This window comes from Arachis hypogaea, chromosome 6 (assembly GCF_003086295.3).
Source record: "Arachis hypogaea cultivar Tifrunner chromosome 6, arahy.Tifrunner.gnm2.J5K5, whole genome shotgun sequence".
Classification (NCBI taxonomy): Eukaryota; Viridiplantae; Streptophyta; class Magnoliopsida; order Fabales; family Fabaceae; genus Arachis; species Arachis hypogaea.
The window spans coordinates 7,821,379-7,843,873 of record NC_092041.1 but is presented as its reverse complement, the minus strand read 5'-3'; positions in this window follow the sequence as shown (position 1 = coordinate 7,843,873).

The window sequence follows — 22,495 nt, the reverse complement described above, 5'->3', positions numbered from 1 at the left end:
ATTTAATAAAACGCTTATTTGCCTTTCAATTGTTCATCGTTGTACGCATCGACGGTCCGTTTGTTTGTTTGCGGCAAAGCTCGCGACGGCATGAGCATCAACGGTGGAATAATGTCTATTCTTCTTGTGGATGTTTAGTGGAAAAGAAAAATCCAAAATCATTGGAAAAGAACTTTTAAAATTTAACAAAAGAAACTTCCAAAATCATTAAAAAAATATATCTAAAACCAAATAAAAAGAAACATTCAAAATTTAATAAAAAAAAAACATTCAAAATTATCCAAAAAGAATACGTAAGCCTTAACAAAAATAAATCCAAAATAATTGAAAACAAATATTGATATAATGATATCTAAAAACGTAACAAAAAGAAAATTCAAAACCTAATAAAAAGAAACATTTAAAATTATTGAAAGAGAACATCCAGTTAAAGATTCGGACCGGTGGTGAAACTGAGGATGCAGACAGGATAGAGTAGCAGATGCGACAATGATGGAGAGGGATGTATGGAGGTTGCGGCAACGGCATCGTTCCGGTGTGGCTTGATGAGCAATCTAGAGTTCTAAAGTAGTGTGGTGGAGTTGTTGAATGCGTCAATGGTTGCGGCAGGAGACTGGATGAAGAGGATGGAGATTGTTTATGTGAAAAATTTTATATTAAATGAAAATTCTTTATTAGTTCATTCTCTTCATCGTTAAAAAATATCATAGAATATAATACTTATATTTTGTATGATAAAAAATGAATATGAGTTCATTAAAATTTAGGATACATTTATTTGTATATATGAATAATTAAATTAGATATAAATAGATTAAAATTTTAGAAATTAAAATTTATCAATTTAAAAATAATTATATACAAATAATTTGAAGGAATTATTTTAGATTTTTTAAATTTTTTTAAGGATTATTTTAAAATTTTTTAAACTCTTTAAAAACTGTTTTGTACTTTATTTTTGGAATTGATTTGTTCAGGTTGTATACGTGGACATTTAATGACTATACAAGTTAATATTTTACATCAACAATTATCATTAGTAACTAATGAAAAAATTGTATTGTTTAATAAAAATAAACGTTAATAACTATTTTGTATATTTTAAAATTTAAAAGAATAAATTTATATATTTTAAAATTTTGAGAGACTGATTTAAATAATTATTTTTATTTTAATTAGTTGGTTGGTTGAATTAATATCGTTCCATACACTTTTTCTTTTACAATTTACAAAATCAACACAAAAGACTAGCAATACACCATATGCGGAACATAGTGTATAATAACATTGACACAATTTTAACGTGTATTGAATTTAGTGTGAACAAAAATGATGGAATATTGGGAGCCATAACATCACATGATCACATTTTGTTTTACAGCTTGGCTATAGTACAACATTTCTTGGTAGCCGGTGGCAAGGGGCAACTCCCAAGTCCCAATGCCCCAAAATTTCAATGTGGTCCACGTACGGAATTAAAATTATAAGCCTTCTCCACCGGTAGTCTGACTGAAAACAGCAAATCATCACTGTTCGCTGACCACGAGAGAAAGAGAGTTGGTGTTTTTTAGATAAGGTTTGGTAGAGAAATTGAAATTTAAAAACTGAGATTGAGAGATAAAAATTGAAATAAATTTTAGTATCGTATTTGGAGTAAAAATGTATAGGACTGAATTATGTCTTAATATGTTATTTGGTTTGAAATAAAATTAGAGATTGAAATGTTTGAAATTATAAAAATACTCTTAAATTTAAAATGCAATCTTAATCCAAATCCAATTTCATTTTTTCATCAATCAAATACAAGTCTAACCGAATTTAGTCCATTTCTCCTCCCCCCTAAAATTTTAACCGAAAAGAGAAGGAATCTTTTAGTGTTTTCCGCCGCAAGTAGCACCGTCAAAGATTCTGAACGACAACGGCACGTTTACAAGTCTCTAACATTTCACCATTGCACTGTCAAATATCTCCCAAGAATCGTGTCGTTGTTGTCGTTTGTGCGCCTCTAAGTCTACGTCGCCACCATCGCCTTCAATGGGTTGTTTTACAGCATCCATAACTCTCTGTTTAATCCGCACGATAATGGGTTGTTCAACAATGATAATATCAACTTCAATGCAAAGCTGAATGTAACTTCTCAAAAGTTGAGACAAATGCTTCCTGGACTCAACTTGGTCTTGGAAGAAGGAATGAAAAGTTGAAAGAGTGAGGTCCCTAAAAATGAAGTGCTAATTTGATTTGCACAAAAAATAAAGTTAGAATTAATTAATTAGAAGAGAGTATTTTAGGTATAAAATGTTATTAAAGTTTTAGTCTTCGTTCTTAAAAATTTCAGTTTTCTGTGTCTTCATTTTTTAGAGGTACTGAAATACTAAAATTTTGGGAACAAAGACTAAAATTTTAATTCCAGTCTCTAGACTAACAAACATAATATTAAGTTTCACTCTCCCAATCTTTGTCCTAAAACCTTAAAACAAACGCACCCTTAAAGAGTTAAATCCAAAAGTAGTCGACTAGCGTGTTGCACTCAAATCGTCCCTGAAATTTTAATTGCACTAATTATAAATCTGAAATTGGTAAAAACTAAAAAGTATTACGTTAGTCCTTGACCCATTTTTTATTAATGACACACTACCTTGGCTTGATCAGGTTAGCGGGCAAGCCTGTCAAATCTTTTTTTTTATAAATCATTAAATATTAAATAATATATATAATTCACAACCATTTCAATGAATTTATAATTTCTAAATTCATAAACATTAAAGTCTTTATAATTATAAATATGTAATAAACATAATCATAAACCAAGTTTTTTGAAATAAAATAATAAAACTAACATTGTCCAAAGTCCAAAACAAAACAAACATTGTCCAAAAGATATAATTAAACATCTTCAAGTTTATATCAATCAAACATAAAATATAATCTAAAATATAACATAGAACATTGTCAATTATCATACTCATTTTCTTGTAGATCAATAACATGATATAAATTTGTAAAAAAATGCATTGACAAAAAATAGCTATTGGCCCGTCGAAAAAACTCACCTACCAAAGCCCACAGATTAGGCGATATGGGTTAGGTGAGCTTTTTAAGTTTTACGATTTTAAATTTTTAGCTTAATTCACTTTTTTCGGTAGATTACGAAGGCCAATTCAGCAGATTTTGGCCCGTTTATCACTCCAAACCTTGAGCCATTTATTCTTTTAATTATCAAGAAGAGCGATAATTTTTTTTTTTTACTTTGTTGTCCTTTTACCCGTTTTTATTAGAGGGCATTCTTAGCATGGACGGACGTATGGGTGCAAGTGAAAGCCTTGGCCTCCAAATTTAAAAAAAAATTATTAAGTATATAAATTATTATCTATTATATAATTTTATTTTTTTAAAAAATATATTTAGTATTTATTTTAGTATAATTATTATATAAATATTAATAATATTTAATATATAAAAAATAAGTGAAATAATAGAACAATTTTATCCAATTGAATTGAGTGACCAAAAAAAAAATTTTCGCATTTAATATTATAAAATTTGATGTTTTTAATCATGTTGAATTAAATAATGTGTACACAATTTATGAGTTATATCAAGGATTAACGAAGATAAAAAAGTTTTTCACGTATCATTTGATTGATTGATCGTTTGATTCGCTTGGTATTAAATATTTATATTTCAATTGCTACAATTGAGAGATCTTTTTCAATTATAAATATATGGTGATGGATAATAAACTCAAAAACAAAAATAGAAAATTAATTTATTGTTAAAACTGTCTTTTGATTTATATTGAGAAGAAAATTGTTGAAATATTTAACATATTTTATTATCGATGAATTATATGATATGAAAAATAACTGTGTATTATTTCTTTAATAAAAATTATACACAATTTTTATACTTCAAAATATATTTTCTATCAATATATTTCTATAATACATCTTATATTATATAATCTATTTACATACATCTTATTTTGATATTATATATGTCATTAACTCCCATCGAAATCAAAAGAGAGTTTGATCAGCGTCCCTTTGGAATTTTACTATGCCGCCTCTATGGTTTCGTTTCTCTTAGCCATTGCTTCGTCAATTTTTTTTCCATCTCCTTCTACTTTCTTCTCCTAATTTTTTTTGTTTCTATTTCATTCCCACTTGGTTTCTAATTTTTGTTTCCCCTTCTAATTCATTCCTACGCTGGTTTTCTCTTCTAATTCACTCATCTCATATATTTCTTTTTCTCTCCGAAATCATCAATTATCCACTCTATAAGTGGAACTGAACGGTGATAAAAGAGTAAGGGATACACTGAAATTGCTTGATCCTAATAAGAAAATGCTGAAAATTGGAGTTCGCTATGAACATATAGGAGTGTTCTGTACTTATTATACGAAATTGGGGCATGAACCTAAGAACCACCAATCTTTAATTGATGATTCTGTCCAAAATAATATCAAGAAAGATAGAGTTGGTGAATAACTTAAGGCAGATCGGGTCGGAAGGCGTTTAACTGAAAAGAGAGCTTCCTTCAATCCTAATCAGCCTCAGGATGATTCTGTTCCAGCTCAACCGAAGAAAAAATCTCCACCTGCTTGGATTTTTAGTAGTTTCTCAAAATTGAGTATACAAGATGATAAAAAAAATAATGAAAAAATTGCTGCCAATTCGGGTTCTAGAGCTAAAAATGAGGGTGAATCAGATAACATTGGTATAGCTACTGATACTAATTATTCTTCTAATACTTTATTGGAGATATCCTATCCCCTGAATAATGCCCACCACAATAACAATGTCATGTCCAAGTTTGGAAAGGAGAATAAAAAATCAAACCTGAAACAACTTGCCAGAAAGTCCATGATAGGTTTCAAACGGAGGAGTGGAGGTAACGTTACTGAAGATATTTTAAAGAAAATTTGTCATAATGATATTGTCCCTGATGCTATGATGGTGGAGGGTGCCAGCCTTCAAGTGGCACCCAACAGAATATGAAACTGCTCTAGTGGAATTGTCGGGATTTGGGGAGACTCCTGACAATCCACAATCTTAAAGGAATTTGTAAATCCTACTCCTCCGAGGTTGGTTTTATTTGTTCAAAAAAATCAATCTCAACAAGTTGAAGGAAAACTAAGATCTTGTGGTTTCAAGGAATGGTTTATTGTAGATCCAGATGGATTATCTGGGGATTTGGCAATGGCATGGAGGGATGACACTGTCCAGATTTTACAGCATGTAGATTCTTCATTACGGCATCAATTTTGACAGCTAATTCTAATGATCCCTATGGTATTCTAGGTGTTTATCTCAGTTCAAATAATCAACATAGAATGGCTCAGTTTGCTGAATTAAATTCAGTCACCCAACAGTTCCATGGTAAGGTTGTGTTAATGGGTGATTTTAATGCAATTTCTAATCAATTGGAGAAAATAGGTGGGGGTGTTAAATCTCCTTCTTCTATTAAAACTTTTAATAGTTTTATTAACAATAATTTCCTGATTGATATTGGTATGGTCAGAAGACCATTCACTTGGTCGAATAGGTGGTATGGTGATGAGTTGATATAGGAGGAGAGACTGGACCAATTTCTGGTAGGAGTTGATTGGCAGTAACTTTATCCTAATGCATCAGTTCTTAGACTGTCAGAATCAGGGTCGGATCATTACCCTCTTCTCTTAGACTTTAATCCGAGAACTGAGAGATCTAAACAGTGATTTAAATTCCAAAAAAGATGGTGTTCTAATAATGAATTAAGGCATATTGTTATAGTGGTTTTGTACGAACAGATTGATAGTTTAGGCATGTATATCCTAGCTAAAAAAAAGCGTTGTCAGCATAAGATTTTCAGATGGCAGCAAGAAAATAGATCTAATTTGAAAGTGGAGATTGATTCACTACAGTCTGAATTAGAGGAACTTCGTTTAGCAGGAATTCATGGAGGTGACATCATTTCAGAACTAGAGGACAAACTTGGCATTGCAAAATAAGGAATCTTATTGGAAAGATAAGTCTAGAATCAAATGACTCACATCTGGTGATCAAAATACAACTTTCTTCCATCAGAAATTTAAAAATCGAAGCCGAAGGAATAAAATTTGGCAACTAACTGGTAGTGATGGTGAGTGGCTACTTCAAATATTGGTATTGCTTTTGTGGATGAATCTTATTTCAAGGACATCTTCTCCTCCACCTGTCATGAGAACCCTGAACCTTTGTTTACTGATTTTGAACCTAAGGTTACAGCTCATATGAACTGTAGGCTTCAAAGATCAGTGACTATGGAAGAAGTGAAACGTGCAACATTTAGCATTCATCTTCAGAGTGCTCCAGGAGATGATGGCATGACAGCAACGTTCTTTTAAAGCTTCTGGAACATCCTTAGTGGTGATGTGTTTCAAGCTGTTAAGAGCTTTTTTTCAGGGGGTAAAATTTTGAAGGGTTTTAACCACACTCAGATCTGTCTTATTCCCAAGATTTCTGATGTTAAAGATATGACTCAAGTAACACCAATAAGTCTATCCTCAGTCTTTTACAAGATTATCTCTAAAGTACTTGTGCATAGACTTCAGGGTATAATTAATAGACTAATTAGCTCTACGCAGAGTACTTTTATTAAAGGCGGATTAATCTCTAATAATATTCTAATTGCTCATTAGTGTATGCATTACTTTGAGAAAAAAAAGGACTTGAAAATGAAATGGTGCTAAAATTATATATGAGTAAGGCATATGATAGGTTGGAATGACACTTTCTTTGGTTTATATTGGAGAAGTTTGGTTTTTACTCCTGGTGGATTATGTGGATTCGAGAATTAGTGACAACTGTTTCTTATCCTGTCATTGTGGAAGGACAACCCTATGGTTTCTTCAAACCAAATAGAGGTATCCGACAAGGAGATCCTCTATCTTCCTAGCTTTTTTTCTGTCCAGAAGGCCTCTCCTTCTTGCTACACAAGGCAGAAATAAACAGACTAATTCAGGGTATTCAGATATATAAATGCCCCAAGGTCATCCACCTCTTCTTTGCTGATGATTCCATCTTATTCCGTAAAGATAATCCTGAGGCATGTTCAAACATCCTGCATTTATTAAATTCTTATAAAAGCATCAGCTGTCAGAGGGTAAATCTTAATAAATTTGTGATTTTCTTTAGCCACAACACTCCCTCCACTTAGGGGTGTTTAAAACCGATCCAATCCGAACAAAACTGACCAATCGAGCAAAAAAAAAAACCGATAATCAAATAAACCAAAAATAAAAAAATTGAAAAAATGATATTTTGTAATTTTTTTGCGGTTCGATTCGATTTTCAATTTTGATTTGAAAAGCTCTAACCAAATCGAACCGAACCGGTTTACTAAAAAACCCCATATAAAAACCAAACCCCCACCCCCCTCAGTAAGATACAGTTGCCACTCATGAACCCTAACTCTCTCCTCTCCCCACTCTCCACTCTCTTTTTTCACACCGTAGAAAATTTCACATCCCACCCTCACACGCCATCGTCCTCTAAGCCCTTGACGTCGTCGGGCAGCACCCTCGCGGTGGCCTTCCTCGTCGCGCTTCCCTTTTCTCGACGCGACCCTTTCTCTCCTTCCCTTCCTCATTGTGATTCCCTCTCCTCCGCGCTGCCCTTCCTCCACGCAAAGCAACCACCGTCTCCTCCATGCACAACAGCCGCCGTCTTCTCCTATTGTCGTCCTCCTGTTGTCCTCCTTGTGTCATCATCTTCATAGTTCTTTGGTTCTTCGCATCTCTAATTAGCAGTTCTAAATTTGTTGGATCTAACTATTTGTTGTTGTTTTATTTTTGGGTTCTGATATGATACTTGTATATGTTCTAATTTGTTATTTTGATGTTTAGCTTTGATTACTGATTATTTGTTCTTGGTTGTGAGTTTTGCTTAGGGTTTTGGATCTGATTACTTCTTTATTTTGATTGTATGTTTTGTTTTGAATTTTGCTTAGGATTTTGGATCTGATTACTTCTTCTTTAGTTGTGATTACTGATTATCTGTTATTTTGGTTTTTTAATATTTGTTCTTGATTTGAGTTCTGCTCTGGTATTTGATTTTAGCACACCAGGTATAGATAAAAGTTTAGATCAGGATATTTTTTAATTATTTGGAAAACCGAAAAAATCGAACCGAACCAAACCGATTTTAATTAGTTTGGTTTGGTTGGTGTTGATAAAAAACCGAACCAAACCGAACCAAAGAATAAATATAAAATTGGATTGGATGACCTTTTTCTCAAATAACAGAACCAAACCGCACCGCGAACACCCCTACCTCCACTACTTGTACACTACTGGTTAACTCTATGAATATTAATCATATTGGGACACAAAATAGAAACCTTAGTTTGCCTTGTACAGTCTCTAAATCGAAAAAGGTTTCCTTTAGTATGATCAAAGAGAAGGTTCAGAAAAGAATCTAAGGGTAGAAGCACAATCTTCTATCATCGGGTGGTAGACAGGTATTGCTTAATGCAATAGGAGAAGCTATTCCCATGGTTCTGAAAACCGGACCGGACCGGCCGGTTCAACCGGAAAAACTGGGAACTGGTTACCTAGCTGGTCCGGGTAACGTTAAAAACCGTCTGGCAAAAAACTGGTAGAAAAACCGGTCGAACCGAAGGTTAACCGACGAACCGGAAGAACCGTCCGATTTTTTGGCGGTTCAGTGGTTTGCAACTTCAGACGCCAAACGACGTCGTTTTGGCATTTAAAAAAAAAGGGAGAAAGGCGTTCGCGAAAGTCTCCTAAGCCACTAACCCTAATCTGAGTTATCCCCCCTTTCTTCCCCTTTCTTCCCATTTCCCCTAACCTAATTGAGTATTCGGCGGCAGCCTCCATTCACCCACCAACCATCGACAGCAACAGCGACCACCACCGGCTGAGCCCACCTCCTCGTCGCCACCCACAACCATCGACAGCAACAGCTACCACCACCGGCCGAGCCCGCCTCCTCGTCACCACGCACAACCATCCACAGCAACTGCGACCACCACCGGCCGAGCCCGCCTCCTTCTGAATTTGGTAAGACTCTGTTCTTTCACCTATGCTTCTTGATTTTGATTTTCCGAGGTTCTGATCTTGTTCTGTGAGCTCGCCATTGTCACCTCCAACAAATGCCTGATCGAAGCTTCACCGTCGCAGACGAGGGATCTTCTGGTTGTCATCGGCCGTCTAGTCATCATCGGGCATCTGGTCGTCGGCTTGTCATCCTTGTCATCGACATCGTCTGGTTGTCGTCAGGCATCTGGTCGTCGTCGCCTGGCTGTGCTCTTCCGCGGTGAGTATTCTAAGTCTCTAACATAACATCTTTGTTTTTCAATGAATTTTGTTTATTTGGTTTGGGTTGTTGACTTGTTGACTTGCTGAATTTTGTTTCTCTGTATGAACTGGGTTGTTGACTTGCTGATGTTATTGAGTTCATGGATTTTTTGGTTTTTATTTTCAATTGATTTTTTTATCCAGTGAGGAATTTAGGGCAGATTTTAGTTTAGAGCTTCAGATAGCAGATGCATAGTTTTTCAGTTTTCCTTTTGAGTTCTTGTTCTGCTTTTCAATTTTTTTTGTTAATTATATGGATTAAAGGTTCTGTAATTTTAAATAAATTTGATGTAAATTCAATTTTGAAATTTTGAACTTTGCTATATAAGTTCAATTCTGTTGTATTGAATTCTGCTATATTGAGTTTGGTGAATTAACTGATGAATTGATGAATTTAATTATGTTGAATACTGTATGAATTGTATGAATTGATGTATTTGTCTGCACCAGCCCTTTTAGTTCTTCTTCCAAGAGCATGGGTTAGCCGGATAATCGTTCTTATTTCATAGGAGGAGTTCTTTTAACTTTCACAAGAGCGTATTCTAGGGACCTTGCTTTCACCTATGTGAAACGCTTGAGCAGTCAGTTTCTTCCCTTTGTTCTCCAAGTTCTCTCTTTCTCTGCTAAGTTTCTTGATGAGGCTGTGGGCATCTTCAAAGCTATAAATTATGGAATTAGGCCTCTCTTTTCCTTTGTTAATTGTTGATTTAATTGTCTAGTTGTTTGGATTATGACTTCTGAATTTATTTTCTGAACTTTTGATGTCGAATGTAATTGATAATTTTCTGTTTTGAACTTTTGGTACTGCATGTATTGTTTGCTTTTTTATGTGATTAGAAATTCTGTAAATCTATTCAACTATCAATATTTAGTCATTGGCTGTAACTGAATTTAATTTGTGTAAATTTGTGTTTGTAATTTGTAGTTATTACTAATTAGAAATTTTTATTTTTGAAGATAGAACAACTAGACAGTGATCAAGCATTACATACATTAATTTTTATTTAATATTTAATTAAACCGGTTGAACCCCGGTTGAACCCCGGTCGGACTATTGAACCAGTGAACCAGTTGTCTTACCGGTTCATTGACCGGTCCGGTTCTCGCAACCTTGGCTATTCCTATTTATACACTGTTTTGCTCCAAGTTACCTGATGGTTTAATTTCGGAAATTCACTCTCTACTTTCTCAGTTCTGATGGGGACAAAAAGGTTCTGAAAGATGGATGACTTGAATTAGCTGGGACACTATGACTCGCCCACGAAGAGAAGGAGGCCTTGGATTTAAAGATCTCAGAATCTAGCGCTTTTAGACAAACCATTTTGGCGACTTGTAACACAACCTATTTCTCTATTATCCAAAATCCTAAGAGGTAAATACATTAATAATAGTATGCTATAACTGTAGAAATTGGATACTTACCTTCTTGGGGATGGAGGAGCATACTAGAAGGCCGAAAAATTGTTGAAAAAGGTCTTAACTAGGCTGTGGGTACTGATGAAAATATTCGAACATTTAAGGACTCTTGGCTGCCTCCTCGTATCCTTTAATGATTTCTGACATGCCAAACAAACATGCTGTTTATGAGTTGGTTCCAAGAGTTAAAGACTTAATTACTGAAAACAAAAATTGGAATCAGAATTTTATTCAAGAATTATTTTCCCAAGACGTTGCAGATAGGATTTTGTCAGTCAAAATTCAACAGAGTAGGGACAAATTGCAATGGAATTTGAACAAATTCAAGCAATATGATACAGCTTCAGGTTACAGAATTGGCTATTTATTTCACCATCCACCTCTGGAACTTTATCCTAATTATATGCAGCAGAAAAGGCCGTGGATTGATCTATGGAAGTTGAACTTGCCTCACAAAATTAAGCTATTTATCTAGAAAGCTCTCCATGGTCGGCTTCTGGTGCTAGCTCAGATTCACCGCCGCATCCTATCTATATCGTCAATATGCCCTTGCTGTCATGAAGCAATAGAAACAATCACTCATTGTTTGATCGATTGCTCTAGAATTAAAGAAGTATGGTCTTAGAGTTATCTTCGTGACTGTCTTTTCCCTCAAAGCCCTAACGATTTTCGGACTTGGTGGGCTTACATCAACAGAGATACTTAACCCGTTGAAGAATGCTGACCGTAATTCTCAATTGCTGGCTATCATTTGCTGAAACCGTTGGAAAGTTCGCAATTAGTTAATTTTTGAAGGTTCTACTTCAATGCCGTCTGCCATTCTAGCAAGCTCTGTCAAGTTGCTCTGTGAAATCCAAAGAACTCCCAGTTTAGATCGTCATCTCTATGAAACAAACTCTTAGTTTTATACAATTCGACTTATTATTCTTTTTTTTTCTAAGATTTTTTTTCACTTTTCGACCATGTACCATTGGATGAATACTTTCAATATATTATTTTGGAAAATTCTCACCTTTTATTATGCTGTTTTATTTTTGGATATTTTTGTATTTTATTTGTCAATAATTAATAATATATATATGTCATTAACTCCCATAAAATATTTTTGGATCCATCGTAACTGATTCTTTGTAATTTTGAGTCTTTAACTTGAGCCTTGAAATTTATATATAGTAGGAGATGTTTGCACTAATGTTGTACCAGCGGTCAATTATTATCATTTAACTATTTTACAAGTGGAAGCATAGCCTATTAGGAAGGAATAATGAAACACTACCCTAAGAGTATTATTAATCAGGCTAATATGACTATTGATGGTTATTAGTGGTTAAGAGAAGGAGGGGTTGAATCTTAGTTACTTTTTTTTGTTGAATATTGCTTTTTTCTTTTTCAAGAGAATTTAAGAGATATTTTTATTTTTGTCTCGTTATCAAGTGAGAGACATTTTCATTTTTGTCTCCTTAGTAACAGAAACAGAAAAGTAGAAGGAAAGAAGAAATAACACCCAGATGTATCCTAGTTTAGCTACAAGGTGCAATGTAGCCTACATCCAATCTCCATCACAACAGTGACGAAATTTCACTATCTTTAACATATTACAAACACTAATTCCTTCTCTAGGATCTACCCAATCCTATTTGGGATTAATCCAGCTTCTAAATCCAATCTGAATTTGACTAGGACTCAAACCTAACTTTCAACAACAAAGTACTGACTCAACTTGCAAGAGAATCCCCACAGGATCATGACACAAAATAGAAAGATGTACAAATAACTTCTGAGAGTGAACTCTGTGCTTTTTACTTACTCTCTTTACTTTCAACCTTTAGCCGTTCACCCTTAATATAGAAGAGTGAAGCTTCCAAGGTTGAAACAAATTCAACCCTCACAGTGTCTTCTTCTCCAACATCAGAGTAGCAGTAGCTTCATCAGACAGGATTGAGAGGACCAAGGCTGTTGCATGCATGCTCACCTTTTCTCTCTCATCCTTTTTCTTCAAGCTTTTTCAATCTTGACCATTGAGCTTAAATTTGGCCCCAAGTTTTGATTCTAATCGTTGACGTGGTTCTGACCCATGTAGGCTTTACGTTCTCCATGGTTACTGATGATTGGATTTTTGATGGTTTAGAATTTCTAAAATAAAATCTCGTCGAAGTATAGTTTCTAAACCAAGCAATAATCCTTTCATACAAAAAGTTGTTTGTCACTAAAACAAACCCCTAAAATTTATAAACCGAAGTATTCAAACCTCGGGTCGTTCTCCCTAGGAATTGTAATAAAGTGTTTTGTTATTGGTTGAGTTATTTTGGGGTTTTTGGACAAGAAGCATGAAAAGTAAATGGCAATGAAAATAAACTAACAACTATAAAAGGCTCTTGGCAAGGTATGAGAACTAGAAGTTCTATCCTAGTTATCCTTCTCAATTGTGATGAGAATTGTTCATTGCTACCACTTAGTTAACCCTTACTAAATAAAGGAAAGTCAAGTGGATGAATTGACTTGAGCCACAAGTCCTAGCCAACTCCCAAGGAAAGACTAGCTTTAGTGCACTCCAAACCAATTAGCAATCTCTCCAATTACCAATCAACAAAGGAATTAGATAACTCAAGTGTCACTAATTACTCTACCTAGGCCAAGAGGAACAAAATCTATACTATATCTAGAAGAGGCATTTCAACAAACACATAAAAGGCAATAAAAGTAAACAACATAAATTGCAAGAATTAAAGAGAGATCTAACTACAAAGGCAAGAGATCAACAATAGAAAAGCAAAGAAGAACAATTATTATGAATTACCTCTTATTGAATTGAAAGAAAATGAAAGGAACAATACTAAATCTACAACAAAATATAAGAACAACATAAAAGAAATTACAACAAAAGAATAGAAGAAGATGAATGTAGCAACAAAGAATTGAGAGATAGAAGTGGAAGAAAGCAAAGATTAAAACCTAGATCTAAGAACTAAACCTAATCCTAATCCTAATTCTAGAGAGAAGAGAGAGCTTCTCTCTCTAGAAACTATTTCTAAACTAATCCTAATGTGTGGAAATGAACTAATGGTAACTAACATCTAAAGTATGAAAGTACGAAAAGTATCTTCATTCCCCCTTCAATCCTTGGCTTAAATAGCATCAGAAATGAGTTGGATTGGGCCCACAAGGCTTCTAAAATCGCTGGCCACATTTTGCTTTTAAGTGAACCAGGTGGCAGCAACGGCGCGTGCGCGCCACCATACGTGTAGCAACTATGAAAAATCTTATATCGTTTCGAAGCCCCGGATGTTAGCTTTCTAACCCAACTGGAACCGCATCATTTGGACCTCTGTAACTCAAGTTATGATCGTTTAAGTGCAAAGAGGTCGGCTTGACAGCTTTCCGGTTCTTTCATTTCTTTATGAGTTCTCCAACTTTTCATGCTTTCTTTCTTCATTCCCTTGATCCAATCTTTGCCTCCTAAACCTTAAATCACTTAACAAACATATCAAGGCATCTAATGGAATCAAGGAGAAATAGATTTAGCTATTTTAAGTCCTAAAAAGCATGTTTTCACTCTTAAGCACAATTAAAGGAGAATATACAAAACCATGCTATTTCATTGAATAAATGTGGGTAAAATGTTATAAAATCCCCTAAAATTAATAAAAGATAAACCCTACAAATGGGGTTTATCAGTTACCTCTTCAATGCATGAGACTTTGAAGCTTTCTTCTTTGATCCTCGGTGAAGCACAAATGAAAAAATAAACTTTTTTTTGTGCTTTGACCGAGAGAGTAGCTACGATTTGTAGCCTTCTTTTCTTCACTTTGATTTGGCAAAAATCTTTTTTCCTTTCTTCAAAATCTGATCTCTGAACCTTCCATTTTCTTCTTTCTTTTCTTGGATGAACACATGATGTGACCGAAGCAAGAGAAAGGAGAGAGAAGAGAGAAACTTTCGGTGGAAGATTTTAATGAAATTAAATCAAATTGAATTCCAAATTCCAATTACCAAGGGATGAAGTAACCGAAGCATGCTTGGAGAACCGTGGGTTCCTTTCTTTGATTCATCCATTTTGGTTCATGGGCTTGTCTATTCTTCCTTAATTTCAAGGTTTAGCCACTAATATTTGAAATAATTTTGTACAAGGCTGGATGGGCTTTCACTAGATTCATTTTATTTTATTTCCTGCACACCAAACCCAATACATCAAATAACAAACAATTGAAAATATTTTAATGAGCATGTAATTAATATTTTAATAAAGTTTGATCATCATTTTAATATTTATTTTCCAAATTCAACAATTTCCTCCTCGATAACAAATATTATTAAAATAAATTGAAAAAATTAGGATAGAAAACCTCCCTTTGGTGATTCACAGAAAGTTCCCCCTTTCTTATGTTCAACAAGCTTCCCTTTAATGTGTGACTGCTTAACAAAATATTCATAGAAGCAATACCTGTATACAAGTTCCAAAGAGTTCCTAAAGAATAATAAAAAATTTAAAAGTTGGAACCTTTAAAACAGAGCCAGATTTTCACAAGAGAATGTACATAAAACTTTTTAAGAATATAGGTTAATAAAGCTCTTTTAACCAAAACAACTCAAGATATTATTGAGATTTATTATGTTATTGTTGATTATTTAAAATTTAATGTTAAGACTTGTTATGTATCTTTTTTTAATTTATAAAATCGCAAATCTAATTCAATCAAATTTAAAATTGAATCGGATTAAATCAGAATTTAAAAAAAATATTCAATACAAATTATACTACAAATAAAATTAATGTTCGAATCAAATGAATTTTTATCTCAAAACTCGAATCAGGAAAGGACCGCTGAATAATGCTTATGTCATATGATAACCACCATCATCTGAACCACGAAGCATTGTGGTCCGTCAAATTGAGGAGACTAAGACCCAGACCGGGGGACCTTGTGTCCTTACTCCTTAAGTCAACGTGCAATATTAATAATACTATAGTAATAATAGCTAGGCAAGTTCATATACTCCATCAACAACCAAACTTACTCCAGTTGCAAGATGCCAACAGTATATTTCTGTCTCCATATGAATGTCCTTATAAGTTATAACTCGCAACGAGACAAGCACTAGTCCCTCAAAATTAAAGTGTTTGCAACTTGCAATAATAATTTGAGGGTTTTATTAGTACACTGATGGTCTATATAGACAGGGTCCACTCCACTGCCATAGGCTCCACAATTAATGTGTATATATATCAGATTTAATCAAAATTTCAATTCAATCCATACTAAAAAAAATCGGATCAAATATACACATCCTCACTTAATGTGCTGATAGCCCTTGTGATACTCATGAAATCTCCAAGGAATGGCAATAGTGCTGACACAAATGTGTTAATAGCCAAGTAGCCACTTCTTATTCCAAAGTAGTATTTTTATGTATTTTTAAATAGAGTGAAAATTATGCATAAGTCTTATTCACTTAACTTACTTTTAAAAAGCATAAATATTTTTTCAAAACAAAAAATAATTAATAGTACACAACTAAAAAATTCAACAACCAATAATGTATATTTAGCCAGCAATAATAACATAAACTTCTAAATTTAATCTGTTAATTTTTAAGTTGGATCAAATATGTGAAAATGAGACATTTCAAAAAAAAAATTTGCTTCAAACTTTTTTCATAAATATACTATTTTTTTTAGTACGTTCATTTTGCTTAAAAACATTATATAACATTGTTTTCTTAAATAATGAGATAACCAACATTATTTTCTTAAACATTATTTTTTACTTCCGGTTTATCACTTTTCGTATCCGCCGATATCCTACTCTAATAGTTATGCTGTCCCATACTATCCAGGCTCGTCACAGCTGCATATGCAGCCAGGCGTCCCTGAGTATCACCCACAGCCTCATGCAGACTCACGTCCGAGCAGACCTCAAAGACAGACGTAGTCACCGCCGTGTGGCACCGGCCATCGACGTCATTCCTAGGGTGATCACCGTCGATGACATCGGATAGTTTTTGTTGTATGCAGTTACTTTTCTCTTTACCATTAATGTATTTTGATGTACTTTGATAAAGTAATATTTGTAGTTTGACCTAATAGTTATGTTACATATTGTTCGCTCTGTGCATGTTTCATGTCAGCGTGGTTATAGTTTGTACTGTAATATTTAGAATTAATGTAAAATGCCACAGGCAGAGTACAATTTTAGGATACAAAATATTTAGAATTCATTGTATTTAATTGTACAAATTTGGAATAAAAAATATGATGAGTGAAAATAAGACAAACTTAAACATAACTTGTTATACATAAACACATGAACTATGCAAACATAAATCATAAACCAAACACATACAAAGTAACAATCATAAACTAGGCCTAGTTCGTCTGCTGGTTTGGACAACTTCTTTGGGTATGACTATGTCTGCATAGACCGTATATTTTCTCTTGGTGTTCGCCCTTGTTCATCTCATTACGAAACCTGGTGAAAATCGGTCTGCCAGTAGACTTCCTGATCATGGCAGGGTTATGCCGGAGGCGTGTCCCATACTACTTCGGCCAAAGTTTCTCATCTAGTATTGGTGGAAACTCCGAATGGTATACCTTGAACACAGCCTACTGCGTGTATACCGGATGGACGTATAGGCCCGTTCGATACTCACGGTGGCAGAGGCGGCCAACGCATGACGACATGGGTAATTGAGTGATTGGAAAAGGCCACAGTCACACGTGCCTCTCGCCAGGCGAACATGGAACGATCCCTGCGACCAACCCTCGAATGGCTCCAACTCATCAAGCATGAACACAAAAGCCCGTTTGCATTCAGGTATCTATTTCACTCTACACTGTATTTTATGTATAAAATTTAAGATTGATGACCGACGAACACAAATATGGATTATTAAGTTGTGCACATTCTAGATATATGGATACATCTAATCTAACCATGTTACATGTCATCAAATTTACAGCTTTCTTTTGGTTGTGGTATGTATTCTATGTGGAAAGCTATAGCCAAAGGTAGTGCAAACTATTATGATTCTCACAAACGCAATATATGATCACCGACATATAAGGATGGGAAACTTTTAATTGAAAACTGGTTTACTATACAATTTATTAAACTCATAAATAAATTTATTGCCAATCAAAATTATACATTTGCACACTTCTCAAAAGGCATACTCTGCCAAATAACTTTATAAAGATTATTGTTGGATCATGCTAGAGCAAGAAATTTCAAATTCACTTAAATAACAAACAGTGAATTAGGAATGCAGAGGATAAACAGTGCCTATTCTCCTTGCTCACAACTGATGAAGCCTATTTTCTTCCTTACTAACACTGAATACTGAATACAACTCTACTACATTAGGATGACAGAAAGTACATTTGATAGTATATAACTAAAAGTACATGCTACAAAAAGAATCCAAAATTAATTAAGATAGTTCTTTGCTAGAAGAGAATAAGATTTTCAATTCTCATGAACATGTTCCATCAATTAATTCTTTATGCAAACACATTACAAAATAAAAATTAATCAATTAAATCTAACAATCATATAGACAACAAGATTTAACTTCTAATTGATAAAGAAAGACCAATTTCGTATGATGTATCTCTGGGACTCATGTCTTCTTTAATTAAGATTGCTTCAGCGACTTACCCCAATTTCTTCTCGAAAAAGCAAAAATGCAGGGTAGAGGGATAAAATAAAATAAAAACTATGGTGCGAAGAGAGCAGAAAAACTTTCAAATTCACAAGAATTAACATAGAAAAAGCATTAAAACAAAATAAAATAAAATGAAACCTGAGTAGTTCACATGGGCAGAGACGAAGCACAACAATGCAGAGGACCGAAAAGTGTGGTGTGACGGCAGTAGAAGTGGTGGTGGTAGTGCTGAGTGCAGGCAGCGATAGCCACAGTGGTAGCTGCAGAGATGGGAGAACATGAGCATTATTAAAAAAACTCTAGCAGAGATATCTCTCATCTCTGAAACTATAGTTACAATAAAAGAAAAAAAAGTGTGAAAAGTAGGGGTGTAAGTTACCGAACCGGACCGAAAAATACCGCAAAATCGAACCGAAAATTACAACAACCGAATGAAAAACCGAAAAAATCGGTTTTTTTCTGAATTAAACCGATCGGTTCCGTTCGGTTTTTGGTTAGTTTGGTAGAAATCGAACCGAACCGAACCGAACCGAGGTAGATGCTCTCTAGTGATTGTTTTTACTGGTTTACCCGTAGTTTAACCTAGTTATAAAAGCCTAAATCTGAAACCCCTTCACCCTCTTTCCCTTTCACTCGTGCAGCCCTCATTCACACAGACACCCACTTTCCAACCCATCTTCTATTCTTCCTCCTCCATGCGGCCATGACTGAGAGAATGAGAGGTTGAGAGAGCCAGAGATCCAGAGAGCATCATCCACCATCAAAGAAGCCCTCCACCGTCGCTCGAAGCCGTTGCAAGTCATCCATTCATCTCCGACGCAGACTCGCAGGCATAGCAAAGAGCAGCGCCATCGTGTAGCCAGAAGCATCATCCAGTTCACGCCCTCCACCGTCGCTCGAAGCCGCCGTCCAGTCATAAGTCGTGGCAACAAACCCTAAGCGGAGCAGCACTCTGGTCGCCGAGCAGCAGTCTAGTCGCTGAGCCCTCTCCTGCAAAAAGCAACTGAATAATATCTTCTTCGGAGGTTAGAATTTGTCCTTCATTATAATTTTTTTTACACAAATTAATGTATATATTGTCAATAAACTCACCAATGAAACACAGAGAAGAATCTTTTCCGATCAATTTTCATGTCCTAACCTGGGGATGTTAAAATATATTATCGCCTTAAAAAAATCTTTAATTCCGAATGGTGAAAACAAGCTTAATTAAGACCCACATTTCCATCCGCTTGTTGTTCGCTGAATTGAATAATTGTTCTGTATAAAGATCATAGTCTGCAATATTTTTTTAACAGAATATATAACTTTAGTAGGATTTTTAGTGATATTTGTACTTGATTTAACCTGAATTATGCTGCCCTTTCATTTTGTACCTCCAATAATAATATAGCCTTTGTGTCTAATCAGGCAATCACATTATAATGGAACTAGTTAATTGTTTGAGTATTATTATTATTATTTATACTCAGAACACATGATCATGGTTTAAGATGTCTCACCAATCTTCAATTTGAAAAATGTATCCAATTTCAATCAAAAGATCAGTTTTTCATAAGTCCTTTATTGTTCAGTATATATAATCATGTAAGTGTAGCTGTTTGAATCCAGAATATACATTTAAAGGTCTTGGCTTGCTACTTGCTAATCTTGTTGGATGAGTTTTGAATATTATGTAATTTATCTTGGTGTCTTTTTTCTCTTGTTTTAAATGAATGTGTGTATGTAATTATAAATCTAAAAATACTGGGAAAAGTTACAACTCACATTGGAATTAAAGGTCATCATCATCATTGAGAAATTTTCAATTTATATATAGAACATACATATCCCTCATTTCATTAATTTTATGTTGCTGTCTCTGATTGTTTATGGTCATTTAAATTCTGTTGATTGGCTTTAAAAATAAATTAATTATGGTTCTATTTATGAGCTGCTTATGAGCTGCTTTGGTTCTGCTTATAAGCTGTTAATGAAATGAATTCTGCTTTGATTCTTCTTATCATTTACTTGCTTACTCTCTGTGTGCATATATTGATAGATTGATAGATAGATAAATATATCGTAGATGAATAATGAATTGTAATTAACTAATAACTATGAACCTGAGGGAGTTGGATACCTTTTTCTGTCTAAGTATCTTCGTAATTTAATTTTTGGTGTTCTTTTTTCTATAAGTTATGGATTTGGGATATTTTGGTTAGCCACAAATTTATCTTTTGGGATATTTTGGTTAGCTACAAGTTTATCTTTTATACTTCAACCACTGCATTATAATTAATAATTCTCTACTCTCTGCACATAATTCTCTCTCACACACACACACACACTATTTTAATTTATAAATTTTAACTATTACTCTCAAAGCTACACATATATAAGCTTTAAATGTTGAAAACAATATTTTTAAACAAGTATTAATGTTGAATTTGTTGCTGGAAACAATACTTTTAGTGAAGTTGATGAGTTTGGATGCTGATTTATATGTTTATAATTTATAATCTATATTATGTTTATGTTTATAATCTATATTGATTTTTTTGTTTTATTTTTGTAGAAATTGCACCAACCGGAAAAGATGATGATGAGTCTGGTGTGGATTCAGATTAAGCATGGTGGCTGTTTGGTTTTTATTTGTTTTAAAGTGATTGTTTCGGTTTAAAGTATGTTTATTTTTGTTGTTTTGCTAGACATTTTTAATTGTCTTTATTTTATGTTTAATTAAGTTGAATTTGTATTGAATTTGGATGTAATATACTCATGTTATTCTAGTTTATTGACAGTTTTAAACTTCATTTTATGGTAATTTAAATACTGATTATTAGGTGTAAAAAAATCGAAAAAATTGACTGAACCAAACCGCTGTTGGTTCGGTTCGGTTCAGTTCGGTTGTTCAAACAGTAGCCAACCGAATGGTTGGTATCATTGTAAAACCGATCAGGTCGGTTTGGTTGGTTTTCGGTCCAAACTCAAACCAAACCGAACCGATTACACCCCTAGTGAAAAGCAAAACTAGAGAGACAAAATTTTAATCATTAGTTTTTTTTAAAAATAAAAAAGGAATTCAATTTGTAAATATTTTTAGACCGATTAATAGTATTCCCACATAAAAGTGGGAGTAAGGAATCCATGGCCTAAATTTAGTATAAAGATAAAATCTTTCTTTGTAAATTTTTATGGAACTTTAAAATTCCAAAGAGTATATACTCATTTTGGTTCTCAAAGAATTTTAGACTGGACACTTTAGTCCTTAACTAAAATTAATTACTCGATTGGTCCCTAACAATATACTCCGTCAGTCACTTATATCCTTTATTCCGTTAATTTTAACAGAGGACAAAATAGTCCCTGACAACTCTAACAGGGGACAAAATGGTCCCTAATCTCCTCTGTTCAGAAATGACACTGTTCTCTCCCAATTTCCATCATATCTCGTATAACACTAACAGTCTAACACTGTAACTTCAAACTACACAATGCACACTCTATAAATTTAATGTTCACAAGAAAAAAATTATCAACTTGTTCTCAACCAATTCATACTCAAGAAACTAATGCCTATGTCTCTCAACTAGTTGTCGTCTTTGATGGATCCCATGAATCTAGACAGCAAGTCTGATTTGTTAAGACTCGTTGTCGTCGTTGCCATCTCCCTCCTCCTCTGCCCTAACATCTCCATGACCACATTCTCCACCACTCTGATCGCTTCCTTCAGCTTCTTCTCCGAACCAATGTTCAGTAATCGCTTCCGTTTCCATATGAGCGACAACGGCGACATTGCTCGTTGTAATAGCTTGGATGCGAGGTCGAAACTGTCTGCCAACTTGGACTCCGGGAAAGAAGGAATGAAGCACTCGGTGTCTATTTCAAATGAGAATTTGCATACGATGTCAAAGAAGAATTTTCTCATGATATCCTAATGTCCAACAATCTATATTACTTGCCGGAGAATAGAGAAAGGCGTGCCCTTAGAGTAGTTATAGAACTTGGTCTTGACGATGTCGTGGACGTTGTCGGGATTGGAGGTGATATTATCAAAGACGTGTCCTAATGTCCAACAATCTATATTGCTTGAGGATG